The sequence below is a fragment of the Aptenodytes patagonicus genome, chromosome 1 (assembly GCF_965638725.1).
Source record: "Aptenodytes patagonicus chromosome 1, bAptPat1.pri.cur, whole genome shotgun sequence".
In the NCBI taxonomy this organism is placed as follows: Eukaryota; Metazoa; Chordata; class Aves; order Sphenisciformes; family Spheniscidae; genus Aptenodytes; species Aptenodytes patagonicus.
The window spans coordinates 171,508,485-171,532,754 of record NC_134949.1 but is presented as its reverse complement, the minus strand read 5'-3'; the positions used below and the strand labels follow the sequence as shown (position 1 = coordinate 171,532,754).

Below are 24,270 nucleotides of genomic sequence, written 5' to 3'. Positions count from 1 at the left end.
CAAGAACAGGACATACGACACGTGGCATCCCAGTTCCCTCCGTCTTTCTCCTTTTCATTTTCCACTTGTCAAGTAGGCAGTGAGAGCAAAGTAAGGCCAGTATTCCCTCAGGGTAAAAAATAATTCTCTGCTCAGTTACCCAAATGTGATACAGCTTTCTGTTTTCACTGGTCTTTCCACTATTTCTACTTTATACTCCAAATTCTCTGATGACTCGGGGTCTCTCCTTTATCTGATTATCTTCTTCTTTTATGTGTGCTTACTTTATTTTTTTTTCCCCCCCTTATTAAGGAAAAGTACCAAATCTTAACAACTTTTTTTCCCTCAGAACACAATTCAGTACAGTCTGAGACAGAACTATGAGGTTCATTCTTGTGGAACTGCCTTTCTTCACCTTTTTTCTCTTTTTTTCTACTCCCACTCTTATTCCTTTATTTCCCAGTTATTTTGCCAATTTCTCTACCATTTATTCTAATATTTACATGTAAAACTAGCAGCTTAAACTGTTATGGATGCTCCATGACTGTTTTGTCAATTTGTTTTCTGCTTGTTCACAGTATGTCTTTGGCCTTTCCTTTTTGGAAAGGGTTTTAGAGCCTTTTAGAGAACAATACAACTATGAATTATAAAGAATTATAGGATAGACGCCATAATACGATAGTGGGACTTGGCTTGGGGTCCATTCTTCTTCACATGAGTGCTACAGAAGCCAGTGGAACTCCAGCTGGACAGCAGCAGCAATTACAGTACACTAAATGATTAAACTGCAAATTATCAGCTGTTAAGACTTGCTCCTTTTTATGCACTCAGATAAGTCTTGACTGAAGAGCACACCGTTGTATAACCAGCTAAGATGACCATGCATCTTTTTTTAAAAGGTCTGTCCCTTGGAGTGATTGTACATCTTGTATTTTAAGGGCACAAAACTTATTTAATTCATTTGTCACAGTAAGGGGAAACTTCAATCAATCAAACCTTCACATAGCAACATTAAAGTTCTAACTGATGATTAAATCTTGCTTTTTTATAGCATTCAACCAAAAAGAGTGTTTTCTAAGAAAAAAATGCATGGTAAAATTCTTCATTTTTAGTGTCTTGGACAAGGCCTGATAGCACATCTTAAAGAAAAAAATACAGATTAAAGTTTAATATTTTGCCAGTTAAAATGTAATATTAGTCTAAACTTCTGTATTTCACATTCACAACCTTAAAATAATGAAAGAGCATGAAAAAAAAAAAGAAATAAAGAAATAAAAATTGGAGAAAATTACTATGGAGGTGAGCTTCTTTGCTTTACTGGAAATGTTGAGTGAGTACAGAAAGCAGAATATATTTTGTTGCGCATTATCAAGTAGGCTCTTTTGTCACGGCCTAGAATTCATTTATGAAGGCTATTCCCTGGCTTTCAGGAAAGCACATTCCAGTATCAGTAACTTATAAATAGAGGAGTACTTTAGTTCTTACAGGGATTAGCTGCTTGTGGCATGTTCCCAGCTAGTGAAGATATTAAGGTGAGCTTCAGAGGTGTGTGTGGAACAAAAAAAAAGAGAAGGGTTCTTTTGAGCTTAGGCACAGGCCAGCATGACTTTCAGAAGAGCACTGAAGAGGAAGACTCCTACAAAAAAAACCTGTGCTGGTATTTCTTTTAGAACCTTTACTAATATGATGTTTTGATGGATGAAGAACCTGAGACAGAGGTAAAAACCTGGAAATGACTGAGAGAATAATGTAACTACTCACTGTTCTGCACTTCAAAACTGAATGTGAGCTGTCATTGCTGAAAGCTGTCTCATTTTCCCAAGCCACCAGTTGTTTGAGATCAAATACTATGCTCTGATCTCAAGCAGTAGTAGTATGAATTTCTTTAGAACTTTTAATACTGGAAGGTGTTAAAACTCTTTTCAAATCTTGTAAAAAATACTTCAGAAAGAAAGAAAGTAGAGAGCAAGAAGGAGACCTGAATTCTAAGAGAACTGCAGATAGAATCATCCTGTATGTTCATGCTTTTGGCATCTAAAGGTGAACTTTAAAATGAAAAAAATTATCAATTCTCCCAATAGCTATCTGTCATGGTGTAGTTTGTACCACATGTAGTCTAAGGCTGAATTCCTGTTAAGTTGTTCCAGTTATAGTCATAACTATCATGAGCATAATAATTATAATGATATCATGAAACTGCATAAGGTTATATGTTACATTATCCAAGAAGAACAAAATACTTCATGAAAAAAGTGGAGAAAGTATTCTCTGTCAATCAGCAAAGATATCAATAACTACAGTTACACCTGCTGTATTTTATGTGGATGATGTTTCTCAATTACTGATGTTATATCATCAGATAAAAGACAGCATACAACAGGAGACTATTGTAAAAGTGTTTATAGCAGTATTTCTAAGAATGAAGGAAAACTTGTTATTTTTATGTTAGAAAATGTGAAGATACAAAAAAAAGTGGCTTTTACAGAACAAAAAAAGTATATCATAGTAACATATATAATCTTGTTAAATAAATAATATATTTACAGCTAGTAAGTATTTCATTCTAATTTTTGTCTGTAGTTCAACTGATGCATCCTGGTAGGCTGCTTTTTTTTTTTTTTTTCCCCCTCCCCCCCCCAATTGCCAGCCATGTTTAACTCTTTTTCTGAGGGGAAGGGGAGGGAGGGGAAGAAGATTATTTGAAATTTATTTCTGTATGGCCATTTATGCTTCAAACTGTGGAAATATAGAAATGTGTCTGATGTTTTCCACCTCCCTAATAAGTGGAAAATGAGAGTAGCATTTGCTATCAGCTCATTGTATAGCTCTAATATTGCATAACATAAACCAAAATTTAATTGATTTGTCAACATTTGATCTTAAAACTGTGTAAAAAAATGTTTTCAACCACTTTCCTTCAAAAAAAGCCTTAGAATTATAGCAGCAATATAATTTTGTCAACCTTTGATAACTGAAAATTATATGATATGACATAATCCTACTGGAGACTAGATAAGTGGTAGCTACTTTTACATACCCAGTTAAATTTAGGGGGGTTTTGTTTGGTTGGTTGTTTTTTTTAAAGATAAAAAGGCATTACCATTAGCATTAGCTTCCTCTGGAAGATTTTATAATTTACGTTTACTACACCGGTACTAACTCCCTCATGTTAAAGAAACTACTTTAAAGAAACCTTGGGTAAAAGTTAAGTACTCTGGTTAAGTGGCTTTGATCTCACCAAAGACTCCTTGTAAAGGTACCAAACATATTTACGTTGAATGAGTACCCCTAAAATTGGCAACTGTTATCACCTGAGCTCCTTTTTAACAAGTGCTTTGAAATAAAAATGGTATATGCTTACACAGCCAAAGTAGAACAAACATAGGGAGAAAAGAACTATAAAGATACTATGAACCCTAATAAACCATAACAGGATCATTTGGATATGTTAATTGGGTTGTAACTACTTCATAAAAAATACCACCTGATAACAGCTGGTAGTTTGTTAATATCACATAACTTTTTCCAGAAAAGTGAGAGGGCAAATTATGTATTTTTTATGTTTATATGATTATCACAACATTCTTTGTTGAGTAAGTAAAATGTCATTGTTATAAAAACATATAATTTTTATTTGCTTATACCAAAACCAGCTGTGAATTTTAACAGATGCAAATCCTGGAACTCAGTAAACTTCTGGTTCTTCATGCTCTCATATAGCAAAATTTCTTGCATAAAACCTTATGGCTAAAAGAATCTTTATATTTGAAATGAAAGAAGACCTGCATATAGAGTTTAAAAACACTCATTTTGGTGTTACCACAATATATTCAGCAAACAAAGCCTGATAGTCTGGTTTAAGCCTTCTCTGTGACTAAAGGGAGAGTCTTAATTTGTATTAAGATGAAAAGGATTTGGACCATAAAATTACAAAGTTAGAGTTAAATTCTCACTTTCATTTATTTCAAGTTTTTAGTGTTAAAAGATTTGTTAGACTTAGAATGTGCAAATGAGGGAGAAAACTGAATAATGTATTCAGTTACAGAATCATAGAACAATTTAGGTTGGAAGGGACCTGCAGAGGTCATAAAGTCCAAACTCCAGCTCAGACCAGGTTGAACTAGATCAGGTTGCTCAGGGCATTTCTAGTCAAGCTTTGAACACCTCTGAGGATGAGTATTCCACAACTTCCCTAGATAACTTGTTCTAGTGTTTGTCCACTCTCACAGTGATTTCTTTTTTCCTCTTAATCATAATTTCCCATGTTTGGACATGTGTCCATTGTCTTTCATCCTATCACTATGCACTTTCAGGAAGAAGAGTCGGGTTTCATTTCTTTATATACTCCTATTAGGAAATTGAAGAAAGCAATGAAGTGTCCCTTTAACTTTCTCTTCTTAAGGCTCAGCAAACCCAGGTCTCTCAGCCTCTTCTTATATGTCATATTCTTTAGCCCCATGACCTGTTTGGTGGTCCTCCACTGGTCTCACTTATGTCAGCGTTATTATATTAATGTCCTTCTTAAAGTGGGGAGCCCAAAAATGCACACAGGACTCCATATGTGGTCTCACGCATGCCAAAGAGAGAGGAAGAACCATTTAGCTGGACCTGTAGGCTATACTAGTTAGTGCAAACTAACTAGTTTGTTAGTGCAAACAAACATGCTTGTGACCCTCTTTGCTGCAAGGCACACTGCCAATTCATGTTGAATTCTTGTCCACCAGAATCGCAAGGTCCTTTCCTGCAAAGCTGAGTTCTAGCAAGATGGACCATTGCCAATGCTGCTGCATGGGGGTATTTCATTCCATACAGGGAACTTTTTATGTGCCTTTTTGGAAGTTCATGAATTTCCTGTTAGGCCATTTCTCCACCCTTTTGAAGACCCTCTGAATGGGTCTTCCAGTTTCTTGATGGTTCCTCCCAATTCAGTATTGTCCATCAATTTTCTGACAGTGTACTCTATCCCATCAGCCAGGTCACTAAAAAAAAAAAAAAAAAAAAATTAAACTCTATCTGCCCCAGTATGAATCCCTGAGGGATACTACAGGCAACTGGCAATTAGTTCGATTTTGAACCATTGGTCAAAACCCTTTGATCCTAGCAGTCCAGCTGGTTCTCACCCACCTTCTCCAATTTGGCCATAAGGTTAGTCTGGGTGAACATGTGAAAGGTCTTGCTAAAGTCAAAATGTAGAACAGCCACTGCTTCCTCTCCAGGTACTGAGCCAGTCTTCCTGTTGTAGAAGGTAATCATATTGGTCACAAATAATTTGTACTTCATAAATATGTACTGTCTATTTGCAAACAGTTTCTTGTCCTTCACATGCTTGGAAATGGTTTTCAACATTATTTGCTCCACAATCTTTCAAGGGACTGAGGTTAGACTGATAAGCCTGTCATTCCCAAGATCCTCCTTCTTCCTTTTTCTGAAAATAAATGTGATATTTACCATCTTTCCATCATCAGGTATCTCACCTGATCACCATGATCTTTCAAAGATGATAGAAGCCTCACAATGTCATCAGCCACCTTCTGTAGCACCCCTTGATGTATCCCACCTGGACTTATGAACATCCAGTTATAAGTGTTCCCTAACCCTATCTTACTCCACTGTGGGCAATGTTTCACTCCCACTACACTCTGCTAGTAGTGTCAGAGGAGGCCCGAGAGCAAATTTTACCAATTAAAAAAAGGCAAAGAAGTCATCAAGTATGTTGACCACTCCATGTTCTTTGTCACTAGGTTTCCTGCCCCATTGAACAGTACGCCTCAATTTTGGTGTAGGTTTCCTTTTTCTGCCAAAATCCATACAGAAGTCCTTCCAGTTGCCTTTTATGTCCCTCAGCAGTTTCAGCTCCAATTAATTGCTGGAATTTTGAGAGTCTTTCCTATCATATTTTTCCCTAAGTTACATTCTCGCTGTTATCTATGTCTTCTCTTCAGGTCACTTTAAAGCGCTTCTCACTAGATTAGCAAGCCTGCTGGCAAAGATACTCTTTTCCCACTTTTTCAGATGGACTATGTCCCTGTGGTGGGTTAACCTTGGCTGGCTGCCAGGTGACCACCAAGCCACGCTATCACTCCCCCTCCTCACCTCAGCTGGATAGAGGGGGAGAAAATATAACAAAAGGCTTACGGGTCGAGATAAGGACAGGGACATCACTCAGCAATTACCGTCATGGGCAAAACAGACTTGACTTGGAGAAATTAATTTAATTTATTATCAATCAAATCAGAGTAGGGTAATGAGAAATAAAACCAAATCTTAAAACACCTTCCCTCCACTCCTCCCTTCTTCCCAGGCTCAACTTCACTCGCAGCTTCCCTACCTCCTCCCACCAAGCGGCGCAGGGGGATGGGGAATGGGGGTTGCGGTCAGTTCATCACATGTTGTCTCTGCCGCTCTTTCCTCCACACACTCTTCCCCTGCTCCAGCATGGGGTCCCACCCATGGGAGACAGTCCTCCACGAACTTCTCCAACATGAGTCCTTCCCACGGGGTGCAGTTCTTCACGAACTGCTCCAGCGTGGATCCTTTCCACAAGGGTCCACTCCTTCGGGAACAGACTTCTGCAGCATGGGTCCCCCACAGGGTCACAAGTCCTGACAACAAACCTGCTCCGGTGTAGACTCCTCTCTCCACAGGGCCACAGGTCCTGCCAGGAGCATGCTCCACCGTGGGCTTCCCACAGGGTCACAGCCTCCTTCAGGCGCATCCACCTGTTTTTGGCTTGGGGTCCTCCACAGGCTGTAGGTGGATATCTGCTCCACCATTAACCTCCATGGGCTGCAGGGAGAACAGCCTGCTGTTGTGGTTTAACCTCAACTGGCAACTAAGCACCACACAGCCGCTCGCTCACTCTCCCCCAGTGGGATGGGGGAGAGAATTGGAAGGGTAAAAGTGAGAAAACTCGTGGGTTGAGATAAAGACAGTTTAACAGGGAAAGAAAAAGCCGTGCACACAAGCAAAGCAAAGCAAGGAATTCATTCACTACTTCCCATCAGCAGGCAGGTGTTCAGCCATCTCCAGGAAAGCAGGGCTCCATCATGCATAACGGTTACTTGGGAAGACAAACGCCATCACTCTGATGGTCCCCCCTGCTTCCTTCTTCTTCCCCCGACTTTATATACTGAGCATGACGTCACATGGTATGGAATATCCCTCTGGTCAGTTGGGGACAGCTGTCCTGGCTGTGCCCCCTCCCAGCTTCTTGTGCACCTCCAGCCCTCCCAGTTGGCAGAGCATGGGAAGCTGAAAAGTCCTTGGCTAGTGTAAGCATTACCTAGCAACAACTAAAACATCGGTGCCTTATCAACTTTGTTCTCACCCTAAATCCAAAACACAGCACTGTACCAGCTACTAGGAAGGAAATTAACTCTATCCCTGCTGAAACCAGGACACCTGCCTCACCACAGTCTTCACCATGGGCTGCAGGGGAATCTCTGCTCTAGTGCCTGGAGCACCTCCTCCCCCTCCTTCTTCAGTGACCTTGGTGTCTGCAGAGTTGTTTCTCTCACATATTCTCACTCCTCTTTTTGGAGTTTTTCCCCTTCTTAACTATGTTATCACAGAGGCGCTACCACCGTCGCTAATTTGCTCAGCCTTGGCCAGCAGCAAGTCCATCTTGGAGCCGGCTGGCATTGGCTCCATCGGACATGGGGGCAGCTTCTGGCAGCTTCTCACAGAAGCCACCCCTGTAGCCCCCTCACTACCAAAACCTTGCCACGCAAACCCAATACAGTCCCCATGCAGCAGTTCTCATTCCTCAGAAGAGCCAATGCCCTGTGACACCACCTGCACAGCCAGGTGTTGACCTGCAAGATGCATCCACTCCTACCTAGCTAAGCCTTTCTCTCTCACTGGCAGGACTGAAGAGAACATGGCCTTGGCCTCTACACCCTTATCCTAGCTCCCAGAGCTCTACAGTCACTCTTGATGTGTTTAAGGTCATCTTTAGCAGTATCATTGATTCCCACTGGATGAACAACATGTGTGTAAGTCAGCGAATTAGATAAGCCTCTAATAGTCTCTCCAAAACATCCTGGATCTGAGACCCTAGCAAGCAACAAGTCTGGTCAGTAGATGAGTGACACCATCCTCCACAGGAGGGAGTCTTCAATGTCTGTGACACAACTTTTCCTCTTGGGAGGACAATTGCTTCAGGCTCAGCTGGCTTTTTCATTAGTGTAGGGATAGATCGTGAGTGTAGGATGGCAGGGGTAAACACAATAAGAGGTTCCAGGGGTCATGAGTTGGGATAAAGACAGTAAGAGAGCAGGAAGGAAATGCAATGCATTTCTTAGACAATCCTGTAAATCAAAGTCTGCCAAGACATGGAAACATTTTATTCTCTTGAACTTTAAGATTAGTTTGTAGTAACTGGAAATAAATTTTGCTTGCCGCTTTCTTTTTCTTGTCTCTTCCCTTGGTCTGTTTCCATCTATTTGATTTTTTTTTCACAACAGAGGTCAGTACAATTATAGTAGTTCTTTTTACTGATCAAAGCCAATTTGTATTATTCACAGACTTACAAATCAGGCTTAATTTGCAAATTTAAGCAGACGTTTTTTCAGAAATATGCTGAGTCTCAAATTGGAATTACATATTCAGGTAGTTAGAATCATACTTGAAATTCAGTTTTGCAAATACAAAATGGAAGTAAAAAGAGACAGAACTTTTAAGGCATAAATTACACCTACAAAAAGGATGCTATGGCTTGTTACAAACATACACCAGTACTCTGTAAGAAGTGAGAAGATTTTTTGAAGGTTTTGTTTTGATTTTGGCTTTTTTTTCTTTTTTAATTTTTTTTACTGTTTTATGAGGAATTTAATGATGTTAGGGACCAAATTTAAATTCAAATGTATTTACAATCATGAAAGGCATACCTTTTTTTGTTTTCCTTGCTTTAGTGCTCTCAGTTTGTCATATCTAGAATTTCTAGCATTAACTCTTCACCTTGCCTTAAAATGCAAGGTGAAATGTCTTAAAATGTCTTACTCATAGTGTTGCTTTATACCTTATAAAAAAATAACAAGCTTTCACTCTGTGTATATTTTGAACCATAACAGTTGCTTGGGCTCTAGCAATAAGTGATAACTTTCAGCAATATATATATGTAATATTTTTATACATATTTTTACTTCTGTGAGTAAGGAAGATCGATTAAAATATGAGAATAGGAAAAAAGCTGGCTTTACCTAAAATTTTATGAATAACATCAGTTTGGTTCCAATTATAAGGCTAGGTTCAGTCTCTGTAACTTCATGAATAGTCTGAGACAAGAATTTTTTTACGAGACTCTCAACCACAGATATAACTTGTGTTTGAAAGAAAGGGTATGTATTAGGTTGAAGGCCCTCTGCATTTGTTTTCACAGGCAGAAGGAAACAAAATCCAGGCTATCTGAATAACTAGGAAAAGAAGAGGCAGCTTTATAACAGTGTTTCTTTTTCCCTCAGTCCCACATAGTCTTTCATATTGATTTCTTACGTTCTTGTCCTGAAGCAGGAAAGACCACACTCAAAAATCTCATCAGGCTGACAACGTGAAAGGGTTTCTGAACAAACAAACATAGTAAAAACACAAAAGGAAGGAAAAATCATTGGGTGGCAGCAGCCTGACAGCATGACAAGTAACACATTGTCTAAGGAATTAAGGTAAATAGGAAGTGATACGGGGATAAAAATATTTGTTTAATGGTAAAGAAGGGCTGACTTATCTGCCAACATCCTTTATTTCTGGATTGCTCTACCCACATTTCCTCTTATACGCTTGACAAAGTGTCCTTCTGATGGAACTTTATAAATTGAACTAGATGGAGCTCCCATTTCCCTGTATGAGAGTTTCCTCGTGTAGAAATGTGGAAGTGGAGACTCTAGATGTTATCAGACTGGTTCTTAGAAAAACACTAGCTTTTCAACCCGAATCATACATATCAAAACTTGCAAAGAACACAAAATAAATGGAAACATGTGGGTAGGACTTATCTGATCAAATGTAGAGGTCTCTATTTTTACTCTCAATAATTAGGCAATATTATGGCACAAGTCACCTCATCCTAAGTTAATTTCTAAAATAAAGCAAATGAATCCCACTGTACAAGTGCTAATGGTATTAATTCTAAAGAGATTCTAGACAACTTAGCTATAAACCTGTATACTGTACAAGTGTTAATGTACATGGATCCATGCTCTGATGCAGTATTTTAAAGTGTTTTCAAAAAGGAAATCAAACTTGGAAGTAATACATCATCAGCACCTTATCTTGCACCATCAGCTTTCCACAGAATGGATATTATTTAAAAAAAAAACAAACAAAACAGAAGTTAATAGTGTTGATTATCCTAAGGGAATGCTTGCAAGTGACTCAGAGTTTAGATGTTATATGTAGTTGATAATATGTGCTACAAACAATTTTTTCTGAATAATTCCCTTTTACCATTTTTATAAGTTCTGGGGAAATAATTTTTAAATAAAATGTAATTTTCCTGCCAATTCAGAAGGTTAGCCAGCAACATAATTATCTGATTAATTATTGTTTTCTTTGTGAAAGAAGTCACCTTTGAGGATGAATTTTCTCAAAGATGAAAAGCTGTATATTTGACATGCACTCTTGTTGCCTGCTGGTGGAGTGCCAAGGAATCTATTTTGGTTTTGTCTCACCAGCCCACTTTAATCACTATAAAAATCATTCAAAGGATTAGCCAATGCCTAGCTGACATAGAGCAAGTGCTTTGAAACAGATATAGAAAGTTCCAGCTAAAACACTACAAATAATTTGGTTTTATCTTTCTTGTGTTGCTGGTAAATGACAAAGTAACATTTATGATTATCAGGCTTTCAAGTAAATCATAAAAAGCTTTTTTTTTTTTTTTTCCCCCCGTGTTAAACCACTAAATATAAAACGCTTGATTGCTTTTATAGGAAACAATTCCTTTTGAAGTACTTACCATAAAGTGTTTCCTTACAGTCATAGGAGGTAGATCTTAATTAACCTTTACAGTAACCTTCTCTTATAGTTAATTAAACCTGTACAAACCACACTAACTTAATTCTGAATTCTAAACTTACAGTGATCAAAATGGTGAAGATAAACCCCTTTTGGAGCTTTCAACTGACCTTGTAATTTAACATTGTATAGCTTTTATTAAGAATACAAACTTAAAGAAACAATGCCTTCATATTATAGTTTTGTCTAAATGTATTCATGCAGCCATTATTTCTAGAGCAATTTGATGGCAGTTACCTCTTCCCTACTGTGACAGGTACCCTGAAAAAAAATAGATATCATACATATATATGTACATTCATATACACACACACAGACATGCATATATATATGAACATATATACAAGTTTGGTATACAGATATAGGAATAGTCTTTAGACAGTTTCCTAGATGGGAATACAAATTCTAATGACCACCTATACCATTATGATTAGAGGTAAAATACAACATTTAAATCTTTATACTGAACAAGAAAAGCATGCCAAAAAACTGTGTTTGAGACTATGTGAACGGGAGCATGTACTCACCCAAGAACCAGTGAGATCTCAGGACCAAGCCAGCAGATCCACCTGCAGTTCAGGAGCTAAAGTATGCTGATATACAATCAACTACTAAGCATTTGTATTTTCTTTCCCATCATGGTCTAACTGGCACCCCCAGAGAATCTGGAACTCACTCAATTAACCTTCCCATGTCCATAAATGCTCATGTTCATCTACTTGGTCTCCCTCTGCTAATTGCAAAAATCTAGTTTGTAAGCAAATGTAACATTTTTAGGAGGAGATTTGTGGATGTGAAGACAGTTCACTCCAGAACAGCTCTTCTTCATCTCCATCAGGAAAAAGTCAGCAAGCCATACGAAAGGATAGCAACAAGAGAGCTGTAACGGGTACATTCTAGTTTATTTTATTTAAATTAAACATTTAAAATGTACACTACCACTTATTTGTAATTCAACAAAGAAGATGCAAGTTAACTTCTTTTTTTTAATCTTCTCATGGCTATCTTCCTACTCCAAAGCTTAAAGCAGAATATCTTACAAGAGATATTAATTGTTTCATGATATAAATCCTCAGCAGTTTCTAAATGTTCAGATAAGGCTGGTCTGGCTTGGTCTCCTAAATGGAAATATTTGGACCTCAGTAAGAATGTAAGTAAAAACCGAATGACAATGTCAGTATAAATTCTATATTTCATTCCATAAGGAGACTGTCTAAAATGACCAGAGTTACATTTACAGCAGAGGAATTACAATCATACAGAATTAAACTTGGATACAGTTAGGATATGATTGTGTTAAGCTTTGTTTCCATGGAAAATGGCTCACTTTATCTCCAGGTCAAAGTGCTTTCAGTGAAAGTATTAACATGATCAAACAAAACTGGTAAAATACATAAATCAATATTTTTTTATTTAAAATTAATTTTAATCAGTTTAAATTTATCTTTTCCTTCTTAATCATAACTCTTTTAGATGCTTATACTAATTTTTCCAATTTTGATCAGGGTGTTTTATATCAGTTCATGGTATTAGGTAATCTTATTTTATTTGCTGTCAATCAAATACACATCCCCCCCCCAACAAACAAACAAACAAACTCTTCCCCATCCTATGCCTCATGAGTCTTTGAACAGTAGCCACACAAGGACTCACAAGTTGTGAATTTATGCATATATTACATCTATACTTATACTCTGAACTAAAGTCAGCACCAGTGACAAATTGCCTCCCCAACAATATTCTGCAGATTGCTCATAATGGTAATTTTATAAAGAAATAAAACATCTTACACTGGTGGTAGCTAAAAAAAGCCTCAGTGTATTTTATAAATATGTATCATCCACAATAAAAGCTTGGAGTGTTACAGATCAGTCATTACTATTCTAGTCTAGAGTGGAACGGATTATTTACAATCCACAATATAAGAGCAAGCTCTTCTAAAATACTTTTTCAGCCTTACTGATGAGAAGAATTCAGTTTCATGAGATCTCATAGGAAAATTCAGATCTGTCCCTTGCACAGTGTAAAAGATTCAGCTAAAGTTTGCCTAAAAATTTTCAGACTGCAGCATTCACGCATTCCATGCTAGGGCAAACCTTGATTAATGAGCAAAAATTTTCTCAATCAATATTAGGAAATAATAAGTGTTGACTATATTATGATATTTTTATTCAGACTTTCATAGAAGAATGTACTAAAAAAAAGATCCAGCAAATCTCTGAAACATTTTTTTTATCTCCTATAACATCTGCATGGGATTATATGGTAGGAAAAAAACAAAGAAGTGTATCATCAGATTCTGATCTAGTAGAATGAGATTCTACATCTATAAATATAGACTGGAGTTTGCATGCAGCTGTCTTTCATTTCTCTGGTACTGTGCTGTAAAATAGTTGTGTAGTCTCCAGGCTGTATTTATATCTACCTGCTGGACATGCTGCAGTGAACTGGAGGGATTGGAGCCTCAGGTAGCCCACGTCGGTCACCTGGAAATATACCGAGTTTCCAATCATGGAAAGCAAGACAAAGAACAAGGAAGGGAGAAGGAAGCCTTGATAAAAGCATTTGGTTTTATTAAAGGCCCATGCTAAGGTCACAGCTTGAAATTGCTATCTCAAGAACTCTCAGTAACTTTGGTATCAAGAAGATTTAGTGCTATGATGACAAAATAAAGAGCAAGCTACTATAAACAATCTACATCAAGAAAGAAAGGTAGACAAGTGGAATGGGGACAAAAGGCTTCCATCTGAAAGCATCCTCCACCTGAGTGACCACAGTACTTAATCTGAGCTGTTCACAGAGATGTAGAGCAGGAAATGACTCACTCCCCCCCAACTTCTCAATGAGAAAGACAGTGTTTCCCAATCTTTCTTTCCTGCTTTGAACAGGAGTGTGCATCTGCCTCCTTCCACTTCCAGCTCATAAGAAGAAGGATGGGATGGACAGCTTCTATATTTGTTATGCATTAATTTGTTTCAATAGAACAAGAGTTCAGGTGACCTCTCTTCCCCTTTGATTAACTTATCAGCTTGGCATTTTTTCTTATGACATTTTTAATCTGTGTATTATTGTTCATTTGTGACTATAAATAAAATTAACTTTAAAAAATGCTTCTTGAATGTCATCATGGCCATTCAACACCCAGTCCACACACTGGAAATCTTACTAAAAATTCACATTGTTATGTTTAATACATGGAGCTGCTAATAAATCCACTGATAAAAGGATGGGAAAATCAGTTCTTCACAGACTTCTGTTTTCATTACCAGGCTTCCCTCATGGGTTGGTGAGTGAACTATATTTTGTTTATTTTGTGCTGTTAATATTCCTTCTTTTTTATCAGGGCCCAAAGAATGTTTGCATGAAGTTTTAGAGTCATCTGAATAATTTTATAAAGAATATTCATTTGGCTATTTGAGAATGACCTGTAACAAATGCACTATTATTTTAAAATATATGATCTATTTTAAAATCTTAGTGAAAAGAAGTGGTCATATAGCTCCTGCTTTTAAAATATATGTTCAGCTAGTTAAAAAATGGGGCTTTTTGCAGGGGGCAGGGTGTTTCTGTTTTGGTCAAATGACAATCTTCTAATCAAGCCACCCTGATGCTAACAGGGATCTTTCCAAACATTTCATTTGGTTTTATGTCACCTCCTTAATACATTTACAGATAGAAAATATTATATATTGAAATAAGTATTCCATTGTGATCAATGAAATCTTGGTAGGGGAACAAAAACCTGTTTAATAGTGTTTAGAAAAAAAAAAACAACACAGAAAATCAGGAGTTGTATCTTGAAATTGTAATAGAAGGAAATATTTTCTCATACTAACATGTGAAAGGGAGATAATGTTGCACTAAGATCCATCATAGGAATTCCATATTTTCCACCTGTCAACACTGAATGTCATTACATGCAAGAAAATATCAAGCATGGGCTATTGACAGTTTTTCTGTGTGATATTTCTTAACTCTTTACTGTGTGATAGCATGGGAAATTTTGATGAAGCATGAAAGATAAAGTAGTAGTTGTCAAAAGTTTAAACTGTAGAAGTCAGCAACACCTCAAATGTCTTTGATAATTGACCCATTAGATACAGTCTTCCCTTGAGGTCTAAACATGTGTTAGGCTTTGCTGTGTGCTGTCTAGAAAGAATATTTTATTGACCAGTTAGGAAAGCCACCAATGAGATCATAAGAGAGGTATGAAGCACTGTGTGGACAACAGTAAGCATAATCTCCAATTCTGCTGAGCTGCTGAACAATAGTGACCAAAAAAAAAAAAAAAGGGGCAAAAATAAATAAATGAAAGACAGACAGAAAAGAAAATATATCGGGCAAGAGGAAATAGCATTGCTCCAACAATCAGCCATCACAACAAAGCAAGACAAGTCTCTTGGAAACAAATCAAAGCTGACGTGGAAAAATGAAAAACACAAACACACAGAATAAAACATTCATAAGTTTGTTTGAATGCACTAGGAAGCCCTGTGAGGTTTATAATTCACTTCAGTGAGGGTAGAATTAAAACTAGGGACAAGCTTTTAGATGTACTAAGACATTTCATTTGCTAACTGCCAGAATTTAAGCACCATGCTAATATTCAACTTAACTGCCCTCTTTTCCTGCCTGAGTTGCCTTTAGCAACTTAGAGGCAACATCTCTCCTGCTTTAGACTTCTGACATCAGTAGATGATTATCAGAGTAGTTACCAGGAATGTTGTCTAGGTTTCTCTTACAGTCTTTTCCTAAAAAAGAAAGGCAACTGTCAAGTGTCTGAAGAGTAGTCAAGACCTAGTAACAGGACATCCTGGACACACAGCTAACTCTGAACTTTCACTTCTCTGAAACTGATAGACCTGACTAAGGGCCATATATTGGGCATCTCCATCCTTAAGATCTTTCTCTGAAGGGAGAGGCTGCAGCGCAGACCTCAGGCTGCAGGAAGTGCCTAGACCTCTCCCCTGGGGTAGGGACAGGCACAGACCTGCCTGCAAAAGGTGTGCCCAGGTGGAGGACCTCCTGCAGCAGGTGGCTGAGCTGCAGGAGGTGGTGAGAAGACTGTGTAACATCAGGGAGGCAGAGAAGGAACTAGATAGCTGGTTCCAAGCGCAGTCTGCAGCGGACCCGCAGCCCATGGCCAAACAGCCAAAAACTCCCCCACCGGCACACGCAGAAGGGAGCAGGGGGGACACTAATGCAGAAGAATGGACGGTTGCAAAGGCAAGGACCAGCAGGAGGAAGAGACTTTCCCCAAAGCCTGAGGTGTCCTTGCAGAACCGCTTCACCGCTCTGCAGGCTGAAGAGGAAAGTCCTGTCACACCAGGAGAAGCGCTGGAGCTGAGTAACGCAGCCCCATCTGCCCCCCGTATACAACCAGCGCCGCTAAGAAAAGGCGACGGGTGACAGTAGTAGGCGACTCTCTTCTGAGAGGTACGGAGGCACCCATCTGCCGACTGGACGCACTCTCTAGAGAGGTGTGCTGCTTACTGGGGACTTGCATCAGGGATATCACCGAGAGGCTGCCAAGCCCCGTACAGTCCACTGACTATTATCCGCTGCTGCTGTTTCACGTGGGCACCAGGGACACAGCCAGGAGCAGTCTGAGGACTATCAAGAAGGACTATGGAGCCCTGGGAGCGGCGGTAAGGGAACTTAGGAGCACAGGTGGCTTTTTCATCAATCCTGCCGGTCAAAGGGAAGGGGTTTGAAAGGGCCAGTCGAATCTGGTGAGTCAACAAATGGTTACGGGACTGGTGCCCCAGCCAGGGGTTGGGCTACTTAGACCATGGGACTCGCTTTGAGAAACCTGGTCTGCTGGGGGCTGACGGGGTCCATCTGTCAGAGGAGGGGAAGAGCATCTTCAGTCTTGGGCTTGCCAAGCTGGTGAAGAGGGCTTTAAACCAGAGATGCCGAGGGAGGGGAACCTCAATCCATCCCACTCCTACCAGTTTGATGCCAGGGCCAGCAATAGATGCCCAGAGCCTGGGGAAGGAACACAGGTCAGCAGGAGAGCGCCTGAAGAGCAGCACAAAGGAACTCCAGCCAGTAAGACAGCTTCATTGGGGGCCCAACTTAAATGCTTCTATGCAAATGCACGTAGCATGGGGAATAAACAAGAGGAGTTAGAGACGTGCGCACACCTGCAGGGCTACGACCTCATTGGCATCACGGAGACGTGGTGGGATGGCTCCTATGGCTGGAGTGTTGGGATGGAGGGATACAGGCTCTTTAGGAAGGACAGGCAGGGGAGACAAGGAGGGGGTGTTGCCCTCTATGTCAATGACCAGCTGGAGTGCATGGAGCTCTGCCTGGGGGTGGATGAGGAGCCGACCGAGAGCTTGTGGGTCAGGATTAAAGGGAAGGCAGGGACAGGTGGCATTACAGTGGGGGTCTGCTACAGGCCACCCAACCAGGCAGACCGAGCGGATGAGGCCCTCTATAGACAGATAGGAGCAGCCTCACGCTCACAAGCCCTGGTCCTCATGGGGGACTTCAACCACCCCAATATCTGTTGGAGGGACAACACGGCAGGGCATAAGCAATCCAGGAGGTTCCTGGAATGCGTTGATGGTAAATTCCTTCTCCAAGTGGTAGAGGAGCCAATGAGGAGAGGTGCTATGCTGGACCTTGTTCTCACCAACCAGGAGGGGCTGGTGGCGAATGTGAAGCTCAAGGGCAGCCTGGGATGCAGTGACCACGAAATGGTGGAGTTCAAGATCCTGAGGGCACCAAGGAGGGCGCACAGCAAGCTCACTACCCTGGACTTCAGGAGAGCAGACTGTGGCCTCTTCAGGGATCTGCTTGGTAGACTGCCATGGGACAAAGCCCTGGAGGGAAGAGGGGCCCATAAAAGCTGGGTAATATTCAAGGATGACCTCCTTCAAGCTCAGGAGTGATGCATCCCAACAAAGAGGAAGTCAGGCAAAAACACCAGGAGGCCTGCATGGATGAACAAGGAGCTCCTGTGCAAACTCAAACACAAAAAGGAAGCCTACAGAGGGTGGAAGCAAGGACAGGTAGCCTGGGAGGAATACAGAGAAATTGTCTGAGCAGCCAGGGATCAGGTTAGGAAAGCTAAAGCCCTGATAGAATTAAATCTGGCCAGGGACGTCAAAGGCAACAAGAAAAGATTCTATAGGTACATCGGGGATAAAAGGGAGACAAGAGAAAATATGGGCCCTCTCCAGAACGAAATGGGAGACCTGGTTACCCGGGACACGGAGAAGGTGGAGGTACTCAATGACTTTTTTGCCTCGGTCTTGCTTACCAGGAAGTGCTCGAACCTCACCTCCCAAGCTGCAGAAGGCAAAGGCATTGCCATTCCTGTTCTTCCTATTTTCTACCCCCATCCTGCTGAGAGATGGGTGTTAGCAGGCAGCTGGGTGGGACCTCAGCTGTTCGTCAAGGCTAACCCACCACAAGCCAGTAAACACAAAACACCATTATTGGCAGTTCACTGTGTTTTGTGGTGGATTTATGCATTTAATCTACTAGTGAGTGCTACATTTTTTTTCAAAGGTAGCAATAACTGAAAGACTTCCCTGGCAGGACAATAACACAGGTGACATGGTACTTAAACATGGTGGTTCCAATTCCAAAGTACTATATTTCTTTATCTTTTAGACTTCAGCTAACATTCAGAAAAACTTGAAATGTAAGAAAAAGAGAAATTTCTTATAATATGTATTAAACCTGAAGCCAATAAATAACTTGTTAATATAGAACACAATTCTTAGATATGATATATCTCCCCCAGAGCCCTGTGTTGGAAGACCGTGACTAGGGGGATGGTAAACTCCCAGCCAACCCTGAACTTTTTTGAGACTTGCTGCTCCAGCTGGATGCACCTAAGTCTATGGGGCCTGATGAGATTCATCCCAGGGTGCTGAAAGACCTGGCCGATGTCATTGTGGGACCTCTCTCCATTATTTTTCAATGGTCTTGGGAGTCTGGAGTGGTCCCAGTCAACTGGAAGATGGCAAATGTTGTCCCAATTTTCAAGAAGGGTAAGAAGAAAGACTCTGGTTATTACAGGCCTGTCAGTCTCACTTCAGTGCCAGGAAAAATTATGGAGAAGGTTATTCTGGGAGTTACTGAAAAACACTTGAGAGACAATACAGTCAATGGCAATAGCCAGCACAGGTTCACGAGGGGAAAGTCATAGAATCATAGAATCATTAAGGTTGGAAAAGACCTCTAAGATCATCGAGTCCAACCGTCAACCCAACACCACCATGCCCACTAAACCATGTCCCTAAGTGCCTCATCTACACGTCTTTTAAATACCTCCAGGGATGGGGACTCCACCACTTCCCTGGGCAGCCTCTTCCAAAGTTTCACCACTCTTTCAGTAAAGACATTTTTCCTCATGTCCAATCTAAACCTCCCCTGGCGCAACTTGAGGCCATTTCCTCTCGTCCTATCACTTGTTACTTCGGAGAAAAGACCAACACCCACCTCACTACAACCTCCTTTCAGGTAGTTGTAGAGAGCGATGAGGTCTCCCCTCAGCCGCCTTTTCTCCAGGCTAAACAACCCCAGTTCCCTCAGACGCTCCTCATAAGACTTGTTCTCCAGACCTCTCACCAGCCTCGTTGCCCTTCTCTGGACACGCTCCAGCACCTCAACGTCCCTCTTGTAGTGAGGGGCCCAAAACTGAACACAGGATTCGAGGTGCGGCCTCACCAGGGCCGAGTACAGGGGCACGATCCCTTCCCTACTCCTGCTGCCCACACTATTTCTGATACAGGCCAGGATGCCATTGGCCGCCTTGGCCGCCTGGGCACACTGCCAGCTCATGTTCAGCCGGCAGTCGACCAACACCCCCAGGTCCTTCTCTGCTGGGCAGCTTTCCAGCCACTCTTCCCCAAGCCTGTAGCGCTGCATGGGGTTGTTGTGGCCCAAGTGCAGGACCCGGCACTTGGCCTTGTTGAACCTCATACAGTTGGCCTCGGCCCATCGATCCAGCCTGTCCAGGTCCCTCTGCAGAGCCTTCCTACCCTCCAGCAGATCAACACTCCCGCCCAACTTGGTGTCGTCTGCAAACTTACTGAGGTTGCACTCAATCCCCTCATCCAGATCATCAATAAAGATATTGAACAAGACCGGCCCCAAAACTGAGCCCTGGGGAACACCGCTCGTGACCGGCCGCCAACTGGATGTAACTCCACTCACCACAACTCTCTGGGCCTGGCCGTCCAGCCAGTTTTTGACCCAGCAAAGAGTCCACCTGTCTAAGCCGTGAGCCGCCAGCTTCTCGAGGAGAATGCTGTGGGAGACAGTGTCAAAGGCCTTGCTGAAGTCCAGGTAGACCACATCCACAGCCTTTCCCTCATCCACTAGGCGGGTCACCTGGTCATAGAAGGAGATCAGGTTGGTCAAGCAGGACCTGCCTTTCATGAACCCGTGCTGGCTAGGCCGGATCCCCTGGTTGTCCCGCTCATGCCTTGTGAGCTCCCTCAAGATGAACCGCTCCATAATCTTCCCCGGCACCGAGGTCAGGCTGACAGGCCTGTAGTTCCCCGGATCCTCCTTCCAGCCCTTCTTGTGGATGGGCGTCACATTGGCAAGCCTCCAGTCGTCCAGGACCTCCCCCGTTAACCAGGACTGCTGATAAATGATGATGGAGAGCGGCTTGGCAAGCTCCTCCACCAGCTCCCTCAGCACTCTCGGGTGGATCCCATCTGGCCCCATAGACTTGTGAGTGTCCAGGTGGCATAGCAGGTCATTGACTGCTTCCTCTTGGATTATGGGGGGTTCATCCTGCTCGCCGTCCCTGTCTTCCAGCTCGGGGGACCGAGTACCCTGAGGAGAACTGGTCTGCCTGTTAAAGACTGAGGCAAAGAAGGCATTGAGTACCTCAGCCTTTTCCTCATCCTCAGTGACAATGTTCCCCCCCGCATCCAATAAAGGATGGAGATTCTCCTTGGCTCTCTTCTTGTCATTAATATAGTTGTAAAAACTTTTTTTGTTGTCTTTAACGACAGCGGCCAGATTGTGTTCTAGCTGGGCTTTTGCCTTTCTCATTCTCTCTCTGCACGACCTAACGAGATCCCTGTACTCTTCTTGAGTCGCCTGCCCCTTCTTCCACAAGCGGTAAACTCTCCTTTTTTTCCTGAGTCCCAGCAAGAGCTCCCCGTTCAGCCAGGCCGGTCGTCTTCCCCGCCCATTCTTCTTATGGCGTACAGGGACAGCCTGCTCCTGCGCCTTTAAGACTTCCTTCTTGAAGAATGTCCAGCCTTCCTGGACCCCTTTGCCCTTCAGGACTGTCTCCCAAGAGACTCTCTCAACCAGTGTCCTGAACAGGCCAAAGTCCTGCTTAACTAACTTAATTTCCTTTTATGACAAGGTCACCCATCTAGCTGACCAAGGGAAACCAGTAGATGTGGTGGTTTTGGATTTTAGCAAAGCTTTTGATACTGTCTCTCACAGTGTCCTTCTGGACAAAATGCCCAACACACAGCTACACAAGTCCGTAATGCATTGGATGGGCAACTGGCTGACAGGTCGGGCTCAAAGAGTTATAGTAAATGGGATTACATCAGGCTGGCAGCCAGTCACCAGTGGGGTTCCCCAGGGCTCAACTTTAGGGCCAGTGCTCTTTTCAATCTTTTTATACACGGTCTGGACACAGGAATTGAATGTACATTAAGTTTGCCAATGATACTAAACTAGGAGGAGCTGTGGACTCCCTTAAGGGTAGAGAGGCCTTACAGAGAGATCTGGATAGACTAGAGAGCTGGGCAATCACCAACCATATGAAATTTAACAAGACCAAGTGCCGGATTCTCCACCTGGGATGGGGTAATCCTGGTTATACATACAAAATGGGGGACAAGAGGCTGGAAAGCAGCCCTGCAGAAAGAGCTCTGGAGGTTTGGGTTGATGGCAAGTTGAGTATGAGTCAACAGTGTGCCCTGGCAATGAAAAGGGCCAACCATGTCCTGGGGTGCATCAAGTACAGCATAGCTAGCCGGTCAAGGGAAGCAATTGTCCTACTCTGCACTGCACTGGTGTGGCCCCACCTCGAGTACTGTGTGCAGTTTTGGGTGCCTCAATACAAGAAGAACATCAAACTATTAGAGTGTGTCCAGAGTAGGGCGACCAAGGTGGTGAAAGGTCTTGAGGGCAAGACTTAGGAGGAGCGGCTGAGGTCACTTGGCTTGTTCGGCTTGGAGAAGAGAAGGCTGAGGGGTGACCTCATCACAGTCTACAACTTCCTCAAGGGAGGCAGCGGAGGGGGAGGTGCTGATGTCCTCTCTTTGGTGACCAGTGATAGGACACAAGGAAATGGAATGAAGCTGTGTCAGGGGAAGTTCGGATTGTGCATCAGGAGAAGGTTCTTCACTGAGAGGGTGGTTGGTCACTGGAACAGGCTCCCCAGGGAAGTGGTCATGGCGCCCAGACTGTCAGAGTTCAAGGAGCATCTGGACGATGTTCTTAGTCATGTGGTTCAGTTTTAGGTGGTCCTGAGAAGAGCAGGGAGTTGGACTCAGTGATCCTTATGGGTCCCTTCCAACTTGAGAGATTCTATGATTCTATGATTCTATAACTGTTTTAATCTGTAATGCTTAAAATTCCCAGTTCTGCTGCCACTACACAGGTATTGTTCAGCTATGATTCCCATTCATTTAGAAAGGAATTTGGCCTATGTCTTGGTGAGGACCTCGAGAAGTTCACTAACAGTGTCTGATATGTATGCTTTTTTGCAAGGCAGAAAAACATAAATATATGCTTTAATATATATATTGTAATGATATCCTCTGCCTCACTAACAGATACTGTCTCTCAGTTTATCCAGTTCATTAACAGACTGTGACAAGACCTCAGACTTAACTTTGTTACTTTTCCTCACTTTCATATTACTTTCTTCAATTTAACACTCAACATTTTAATATATTTATTTGAAAATATATATTTACAAAACAAATGAGGTGATTTCAGATGTGGACAAAGAATTTGTTTCTTTATGGAGCAATGCTGGTGTGCAATGACAGCAAATACATTATTCTTCCCCCTATTCAAAAAAACTAGTAAACATTTCATTTTTATTCACCATCTATAAGCCTGTCACTTAGTCAATATTTTTTCCTAAAATATTTAAGTATTTATCAAAACAGACTTGTTTGACATTTGGAATTTAGTAACTAATAGGAATGTCATGTATTGATTAATATCCTATACACAAAAATAAATTAGTGATTGTGTTGAGCAACATGGTCCTTTAAAACAGTGTGCTGTCAGAGCAAAAAACTCACAGTTACTTGTTTAAGGTGCACATTGTTGTAAATTATATTAATTTCTGCTCTTTTATTTCACACTTGGAGTGGAAGTATGAAAAACTAGTGACTACAATAAACAGTTGTGGCATGCATTAATAGATGAGTCTCTCAATAAGTACAAAATGTAAATCTGAGAGGAATTGCTAAAACATGCTAGAGGTTTCTAAACTAGATACTGTCTCCGGGGGGGGGGAATATTCTAAATGTCCTTGCATATATCATATTCTAATGAATATTCAGTATACCTCAGTGGCCTAAAGAGTGAACAAAGTGTCTCAGTTATGTTGTAAAGAGAAAATGTAATAATCCAGGCAGATTCGGTTCCTAAGACTTGATTTTATGTTGTTTTTTTCTTTTAGCCACCACAGCTAAGTTTTAAAAGGGATATCTTATATTAAAGGTATCATATATAAACACATGTGCCTATATATATTACAGTTTTTAAAAAGCTATCTAATTATGCAGGCAAAATGTAACATATAGGATTCCCAGGAAGAAATAATTTTTAAAAAAAGACAAAAATTAAAGACGTAAGTGTTTTATTTGTAAACAGATTCCAACACATGGCATCTACAGGCAAAGATATGGAGGGGGAGCCAGATAAGCTATGCACTACACTAGTGTAAAGCTTTGCCTAAGGTCATATTAAGATAAACCTAAGGTGGGTTTACAGCTCTTGGATTCAAGTTTGCTCTCATCTGTCCAGTTCAAAATACTGGTAGAAAATCTTGATATCTTCTGAATCTGGTATCTTCTGACATGATATATCTAGGGCCCTGTAAAGAACTTCATAACAAGAAAATGGTTCACTTTTCTGTTTAAAGACATTATGTCTCCTAAAACAGATAGTCTGCTTCCAAAAGTAATCAATGGACAAGCAGAACAGTATGGACTCCTTCTAGCTTCTGTTTTTCCTGCTTCTATGTATAAGTTGAACTTTCCAAAGGAAGCTGTGTCTGTCCACAAGATCTACCATAACTTATGTGTACAGACC

General features: G+C 41.3%; 1 protein-coding gene across 1 annotated transcript in view; it reads left to right on the top strand.

Moving 5' to 3' along the window:
* Window positions 1–24,270, top strand: part of LOC143160171 (nucleolar complex protein 2 homolog) — a 124,888-nt gene that overhangs the window by 11,741 nt on the left and 88,877 nt on the right. The gene's annotated exons all lie outside the window — the stretch shown is intronic.